Source organism: Anomaloglossus baeobatrachus, unplaced genomic scaffold (genome assembly GCF_048569485.1).
Source record: "Anomaloglossus baeobatrachus isolate aAnoBae1 unplaced genomic scaffold, aAnoBae1.hap1 Scaffold_3867, whole genome shotgun sequence".
In the NCBI taxonomy this organism is placed as follows: Eukaryota; Metazoa; Chordata; class Amphibia; order Anura; family Aromobatidae; genus Anomaloglossus; species Anomaloglossus baeobatrachus.
The window spans coordinates 46332-54121 of record NW_027443208.1 but is presented as its reverse complement, the minus strand read 5'-3'; the positions used below and the strand labels follow the sequence as shown (position 1 = coordinate 54121).

At 46.4% G+C, this 7790-nt stretch overlaps 5 non-coding genes across 5 annotated transcripts; all 5 read right to left on the bottom strand.

Moving 5' to 3' along the window:
* Window positions 1–13: 13 nt before the first annotated feature.
* LOC142275841 (U2 spliceosomal RNA) lies at window positions 14–204 on the bottom strand. The gene has a single exon (XR_012739437.1). It is a non-coding gene; the product is annotated as a U2 spliceosomal RNA (small nuclear RNA).
* Window positions 205–1591: 1387 nt separating this feature from the next.
* On the bottom strand, window positions 1592–1782 carry LOC142275840 (U2 spliceosomal RNA). The gene has a single exon (XR_012739436.1). It is a non-coding gene; the product is annotated as a U2 spliceosomal RNA (small nuclear RNA).
* A 1387-nt stretch (window positions 1783–3169) lies between these two features.
* On the bottom strand, window positions 3170–3360 carry LOC142275839 (U2 spliceosomal RNA). The gene has a single exon (XR_012739435.1). It is a non-coding gene; the product is annotated as a U2 spliceosomal RNA (small nuclear RNA).
* Window positions 3361–4747: 1387 nt separating this feature from the next.
* LOC142275837 (U2 spliceosomal RNA) lies at window positions 4748–4938 on the bottom strand. Its single transcript, XR_012739434.1, has one exon. It is a non-coding gene; the product is annotated as a U2 spliceosomal RNA (small nuclear RNA).
* Window positions 4939–6325: 1387 nt separating this feature from the next.
* On the bottom strand, window positions 6326–6516 carry LOC142275836 (U2 spliceosomal RNA). The gene has a single exon (XR_012739433.1). It is a non-coding gene; the product is annotated as a U2 spliceosomal RNA (small nuclear RNA).
* Window positions 6517–7790: the final 1274 nt, after the last annotated feature.

Here is a 7790-nt window from a genome sequence, read left to right as displayed (position 1 = left end):
AAACTGGGTTAAGAAGGGGTGCACCGTTCCTGGAGGTACTGCAATACCAGGTCAATGCGTGGAGTGGACAGAGCAAGCTCTTTTTCCATCTCCCTGTTCTAAAAATCCATTTAATATATGGTCCCCAGATAGGGGACGTATCAGATATTAAACTGATAAGAACAGATACTACACTTGATCTTAGCCAAAAGGCCGAGAAGCGATAACCAGAATTGGTTTGGGCCTCGAGTGGCACCCTGGCCTATGCCGGACACATCTTAGGGAGAGAGAGCGAGAGGGAGACAAACCCACGCCTACACAAGACATTTTGTCACCCAAGCCAACCCTTGAAAAGGCTGCTTTGCAGAGCCAAAACAAGAAGAATGGTGCGTTTTGCAGCCGCCGCCCACTGCAATGAATCTGAATAACTCCTCCTTTAGGGCGCAAGCAACTCCCCTCCCCCTTGCAGTCTTTCCAATTCACGATACAAAAAGACGGACAGGACAGGTTGCCTGACTTTCCGTCACTGCCACCCTTTGCCATCCTTACCCGTAGAAAGCCCTTTCATCATCCCCAAACCCTAATCTTTTCCCTTTCCTTCCCAGCCCCCAAACCCTGCCCTCTGTACCTTTCTCACCACCCGCTTCCCTTCTCCTGTCATCCCCCTACCACCCGGGAAAAAAAGAGATTGCCCCCTCCTTCCACTAGCCCACCCTCCCACCCAAAGAACAACTTCTTCTGCGCAGCTTGTTTTCTAGGCAGCAGCGCTATTGTGATGTCATCGGGGGGCATTGTGACAAGCCGCCAGTGTTCCGTCTCTTCATGTTGTGCACAGTTCAAACGGAAAATACATCAACAGGCAGACTACAGAAAAGCTTACTATCAAAGGTTAGAGGGGGGCTTTCTCAGAGGGCTTTTTACAGTTTTTCTATTCCCAATTAGCCGTTTAAGTGTACTTATTGAAAGTAGTAATTCTTTCATAGGCCGCCCTTTCTTAGTATTTGACGTTCCTTATATTGCGGTATGAGGCTTCGCAGTAGGTTGCAAACATTCATCACCCATGACTGTCCCCAATTGAGCTCAGAAGCTCAATGTCTATCATGACCTCTCTTTTAGAATGTCCAAGAGCAAGCAAACTATTCCTCCAGGAGAGGGCGCCAACAGACTACTAAAGAGATCATCATTACTCAAAGAAAACCCCAAAAACCAATGCATGATAGGAATAAACAGGTAACTTTCTTTGGAGTGGAAGCGGAGAGATCGCACCAGATGCCAATTCTAGATGTTATCACACCTGTGGTCACTGCAGCAGCAGGTGAATCCACTTTGTCCAAAAGGGATCTATTCCATTCAATTGCAAATGATCTAGATAAGACAGAGAACTGCAGCACGGGGACATAGCCGAGTTGGTCAGGTTGAGTGGTGATGAGTTTGCTATTTGGATGAATAAAGAAAGTCAAAAGTGTGAAAGATAAAAAACAAAAGGAGGAAGTGTGAAAAGTGAATGGGCCAAATTGAGGTGCATATGAAGACGTATGCTTTCTTCCAATTCATTAAATCGGGCTAATATGAATCAGGTGAATTGAGTTCTGCTTTTGGAAACTGGGTTAAGAAGGGGTGCACCGTTCCTGGAGGTACTGCAATACCAGGTCAATGCGTGGAGTGGACAGAGCAAGCTCTTTTTCCATCTCCCTGTTCTAAAAATCCATTTAATATATGGTCCCCAGATAGGGGACGTATCAGATATTAAACTGATAAGAACAGATACTACACTTGATCTTAGCCAAAAGGCCGAGAAGCGATAACCAGAATTGGTTTGGGCCTCGAGTGGCACCCTGGCCTATGCCGGACACATCTTAGGGAGAGAGAGCGAGAGGGAGACAAACCCACGCCTACACAAGACATTTTGTCACCCAAGCCAACCCTTGAAAAGGCTGCTTTGCAGAGCCAAAACAAGAAGAATGGTGCGTTTTGCAGCCGCCGCCCACTGCAATGAATCTGAATAACTCCTCCTTTAGGGCGCAAGCAACTCCCCTCCCCCTTGCAGTCTTTCCAATTCACGATACAAAAAGACGGACAGGACAGGTTGCCTGACTTTCCGTCACTGCCACCCTTTGCCATCCTTACCCGTAGAAAGCCCTTTCATCATCCCCAAACCCTAATCTTTTCCCTTTCCTTCCCAGCCCCCAAACCCTGCCCTCTGTACCTTTCTCACCACCCGCTTCCCTTCTCCTGTCATCCCCCTACCACCCGGGAAAAAAAGAGATTGCCCCCTCCTTCCACTAGCCCACCCTCCCACCCAAAGAACAACTTCTTCTGCGCAGCTTGTTTTCTAGGCAGCAGCGCTATTGTGATGTCATCGGGGGGCATTGTGACAAGCCGCCAGTGTTCCGTCTCTTCATGTTGTGCACAGTTCAAACGGAAAATACATCAACAGGCAGACTACAGAAAAGCTTACTATCAAAGGTTAGAGGGGGGCTTTCTCAGAGGGCTTTTTACAGTTTTTCTATTCCCAATTAGCCGTTTAAGTGTACTTATTGAAAGTAGTAATTCTTTCATAGGCCGCCCTTTCTTAGTATTTGACGTTCCTTATATTGCGGTATGAGGCTTCGCAGTAGGTTGCAAACATTCATCACCCATGACTGTCCCCAATTGAGCTCAGAAGCTCAATGTCTATCATGACCTCTCTTTTAGAATGTCCAAGAGCAAGCAAACTATTCCTCCAGGAGAGGGCGCCAACAGACTACTAAAGAGATCATCATTACTCAAAGAAAACCCCAAAAACCAATGCATGATAGGAATAAACAGGTAACTTTCTTTGGAGTGGAAGCGGAGAGATCGCACCAGATGCCAATTCTAGATGTTATCACACCTGTGGTCACTGCAGCAGCAGGTGAATCCACTTTGTCCAAAAGGGATCTATTCCATTCAATTGCAAATGATCTAGATAAGACAGAGAACTGCAGCACGGGGACATAGCCGAGTTGGTCAGGTTGAGTGGTGATGAGTTTGCTATTTGGATGAATAAAGAAAGTCAAAAGTGTGAAAGATAAAAAACAAAAGGAGGAAGTGTGAAAAGTGAATGGGCCAAATTGAGGTGCATATGAAGACGTATGCTTTCTTCCAATTCATTAAATCGGGCTAATATGAATCAGGTGAATTGAGTTCTGCTTTTGGAAACTGGGTTAAGAAGGGGTGCACCGTTCCTGGAGGTACTGCAATACCAGGTCAATGCGTGGAGTGGACAGAGCAAGCTCTTTTTCCATCTCCCTGTTCTAAAAATCCATTTAATATATGGTCCCCAGATAGGGGACGTATCAGATATTAAACTGATAAGAACAGATACTACACTTGATCTTAGCCAAAAGGCCGAGAAGCGATAACCAGAATTGGTTTGGGCCTCGAGTGGCACCCTGGCCTATGCCGGACACATCTTAGGGAGAGAGAGCGAGAGGGAGACAAACCCACGCCTACACAAGACATTTTGTCACCCAAGCCAACCCTTGAAAAGGCTGCTTTGCAGAGCCAAAACAAGAAGAATGGTGCGTTTTGCAGCCGCCGCCCACTGCAATGAATCTGAATAACTCCTCCTTTAGGGCGCAAGCAACTCCCCTCCCCCTTGCAGTCTTTCCAATTCACGATACAAAAAGACGGACAGGACAGGTTGCCTGACTTTCCGTCACTGCCACCCTTTGCCATCCTTACCCGTAGAAAGCCCTTTCATCATCCCCAAACCCTAATCTTTTCCCTTTCCTTCCCAGCCCCCAAACCCTGCCCTCTGTACCTTTCTCACCACCCGCTTCCCTTCTCCTGTCATCCCCCTACCACCCGGGAAAAAAAGAGATTGCCCCCTCCTTCCACTAGCCCACCCTCCCACCCAAAGAACAACTTCTTCTGCGCAGCTTGTTTTCTAGGCAGCAGCGCTATTGTGATGTCATCGGGGGGCATTGTGACAAGCCGCCAGTGTTCCGTCTCTTCATGTTGTGCACAGTTCAAACGGAAAATACATCAACAGGCAGACTACAGAAAAGCTTACTATCAAAGGTTAGAGGGGGGCTTTCTCAGAGGGCTTTTTACAGTTTTTCTATTCCCAATTAGCCGTTTAAGTGTACTTATTGAAAGTAGTAATTCTTTCATAGGCCGCCCTTTCTTAGTATTTGACGTTCCTTATATTGCGGTATGAGGCTTCGCAGTAGGTTGCAAACATTCATCACCCATGACTGTCCCCAATTGAGCTCAGAAGCTCAATGTCTATCATGACCTCTCTTTTAGAATGTCCAAGAGCAAGCAAACTATTCCTCCAGGAGAGGGCGCCAACAGACTACTAAAGAGATCATCATTACTCAAAGAAAACCCCAAAAACCAATGCATGATAGGAATAAACAGGTAACTTTCTTTGGAGTGGAAGCGGAGAGATCGCACCAGATGCCAATTCTAGATGTTATCACACCTGTGGTCACTGCAGCAGCAGGTGAATCCACTTTGTCCAAAAGGGATCTATTCCATTCAATTGCAAATGATCTAGATAAGACAGAGAACTGCAGCACGGGGACATAGCCGAGTTGGTCAGGTTGAGTGGTGATGAGTTTGCTATTTGGATGAATAAAGAAAGTCAAAAGTGTGAAAGATAAAAAACAAAAGGAGGAAGTGTGAAAAGTGAATGGGCCAAATTGAGGTGCATATGAAGACGTATGCTTTCTTCCAATTCATTAAATCGGGCTAATATGAATCAGGTGAATTGAGTTCTGCTTTTGGAAACTGGGTTAAGAAGGGGTGCACCGTTCCTGGAGGTACTGCAATACCAGGTCAATGCGTGGAGTGGACAGAGCAAGCTCTTTTTCCATCTCCCTGTTCTAAAAATCCATTTAATATATGGTCCCCAGATAGGGGACGTATCAGATATTAAACTGATAAGAACAGATACTACACTTGATCTTAGCCAAAAGGCCGAGAAGCGATAACCAGAATTGGTTTGGGCCTCGAGTGGCACCCTGGCCTATGCCGGACACATCTTAGGGAGAGAGAGCGAGAGGGAGACAAACCCACGCCTACACAAGACATTTTGTCACCCAAGCCAACCCTTGAAAAGGCTGCTTTGCAGAGCCAAAACAAGAAGAATGGTGCGTTTTGCAGCCGCCGCCCACTGCAATGAATCTGAATAACTCCTCCTTTAGGGCGCAAGCAACTCCCCTCCCCCTTGCAGTCTTTCCAATTCACGATACAAAAAGACGGACAGGACAGGTTGCCTGACTTTCCGTCACTGCCACCCTTTGCCATCCTTACCCGTAGAAAGCCCTTTCATCATCCCCAAACCCTAATCTTTTCCCTTTCCTTCCCAGCCCCCAAACCCTGCCCTCTGTACCTTTCTCACCACCCGCTTCCCTTCTCCTGTCATCCCCCTACCACCCGGGAAAAAAAGAGATTGCCCCCTCCTTCCACTAGCCCACCCTCCCACCCAAAGAACAACTTCTTCTGCGCAGCTTGTTTTCTAGGCAGCAGCGCTATTGTGATGTCATCGGGGGGCATTGTGACAAGCCGCCAGTGTTCCGTCTCTTCATGTTGTGCACAGTTCAAACGGAAAATACATCAACAGGCAGACTACAGAAAAGCTTACTATCAAAGGTTAGAGGGGGGCTTTCTCAGAGGGCTTTTTACAGTTTTTCTATTCCCAATTAGCCGTTTAAGTGTACTTATTGAAAGTAGTAATTCTTTCATAGGCCGCCCTTTCTTAGTATTTGACGTTCCTTATATTGCGGTATGAGGCTTCGCAGTAGGTTGCAAACATTCATCACCCATGACTGTCCCCAATTGAGCTCAGAAGCTCAATGTCTATCATGACCTCTCTTTTAGAATGTCCAAGAGCAAGCAAACTATTCCTCCAGGAGAGGGCGCCAACAGACTACTAAAGAGATCATCATTACTCAAAGAAAACCCCAAAAACCAATGCATGATAGGAATAAACAGGTAACTTTCTTTGGAGTGGAAGCGGAGAGATCGCACCAGATGCCAATTCTAGATGTTATCACACCTGTGGTCACTGCAGCAGCAGGTGAATCCACTTTGTCCAAAAGGGATCTATTCCATTCAATTGCAAATGATCTAGATAAGACAGAGAACTGCAGCACGGGGACATAGCCGAGTTGGTCAGGTTGAGTGGTGATGAGTTTGCTATTTGGATGAATAAAGAAAGTCAAAAGTGTGAAAGATAAAAAACAAAAGGAGGAAGTGTGAAAAGTGAATGGGCCAAATTGAGGTGCATATGAAGACGTATGCTTTCTTCCAATTCATTAAATCGGGCTAATATGAATCAGGTGAATTGAGTTCTGCTTTTGGAAACTGGGTTAAGAAGGGGTGCACCGTTCCTGGAGGTACTGCAATACCAGGTCAATGCGTGGAGTGGACAGAGCAAGCTCTTTTTCCATCTCCCTGTTCTAAAAATCCATTTAATATATGGTCCCCAGATAGGGGACGTATCAGATATTAAACTGATAAGAACAGATACTACACTTGATCTTAGCCAAAAGGCCGAGAAGCGATAACCAGAATTGGTTTGGGCCTCGAGTGGCACCCTGGCCTATGCCGGACACATCTTAGGGAGAGAGAGCGAGAGGGAGACAAACCCACGCCTACACAAGACATTTTGTCACCCAAGCCAACCCTTGAAAAGGCTGCTTTGCAGAGCCAAAACAAGAAGAATGGTGCGTTTTGCAGCCGCCGCCCACTGCAATGAATCTGAATAACTCCTCCTTTAGGGCGCAAGCAACTCCCCTCCCCCTTGCAGTCTTTCCAATTCACGATACAAAAAGACGGACAGGACAGGTTGCCTGACTTTCCGTCACTGCCACCCTTTGCCATCCTTACCCGTAGAAAGCCCTTTCATCATCCCCAAACCCTAATCTTTTCCCTTTCCTTCCCAGCCCCCAAACCCTGCCCTCTGTACCTTTCTCACCACCCGCTTCCCTTCTCCTGTCATCCCCCTACCACCCGGGAAAAAAAGAGATTGCCCCCTCCTTCCACTAGCCCACCCTCCCACCCAAAGAACAACTTCTTCTGCGCAGCTTGTTTTCTAGGCAGCAGCGCTATTGTGATGTCATCGGGGGGCATTGTGACAAGCCGCCAGTGTTCCGTCTCTTCATGTTGTGCACAGTTCAAACGGAAAATACATCAACAGGCAGACTACAGAAAAGCTTACTATCAAAGGTTAGAGGGGGGCTTTCTCAGAGGGCTTTTTACAGTTTTTCTATTCCCAATTAGCCGTTTAAGTGTACTTATTGAAAGTAGTAATTCTTTCATAGGCCGCCCTTTCTTAGTATTTGACGTTCCTTATATTGCGGTATGAGGCTTCGCAGTAGGTTGCAAACATTCATCACCCATGACTGTCCCCAATTGAGCTCAGAAGCTCAATGTCTATCATGACCTCTCTTTTAGAATGTCCAAGAGCAAGCAAACTATTCCTCCAGGAGAGGGCGCCAACAGACTACTAAAGAGATCATCATTACTCAAAGAAAACCCCAAAAACCAATGCATGATAGGAATAAACAGGTAACTTTCTTTGGAGTGGAAGCGGAGAGATCGCACCAGATGCCAATTCTAGATGTTATCACACCTGTGGTCACTGCAGCAGCAGGTGAATCCACTTTGTCCAAAAGGGATCTATTCCATTCAATTGCAAATGATCTAGATAAGACAGAGAACTGCAGCACGGGGACATAGCCGAGTTGGTCAGGTTGAGTGGTGATGAGTTTGCTATTTGGATGAATAAAGAAAGTCAAAAGTGTGAAAGATAAAAAACAAAAGGAGGAAGTGTGAAA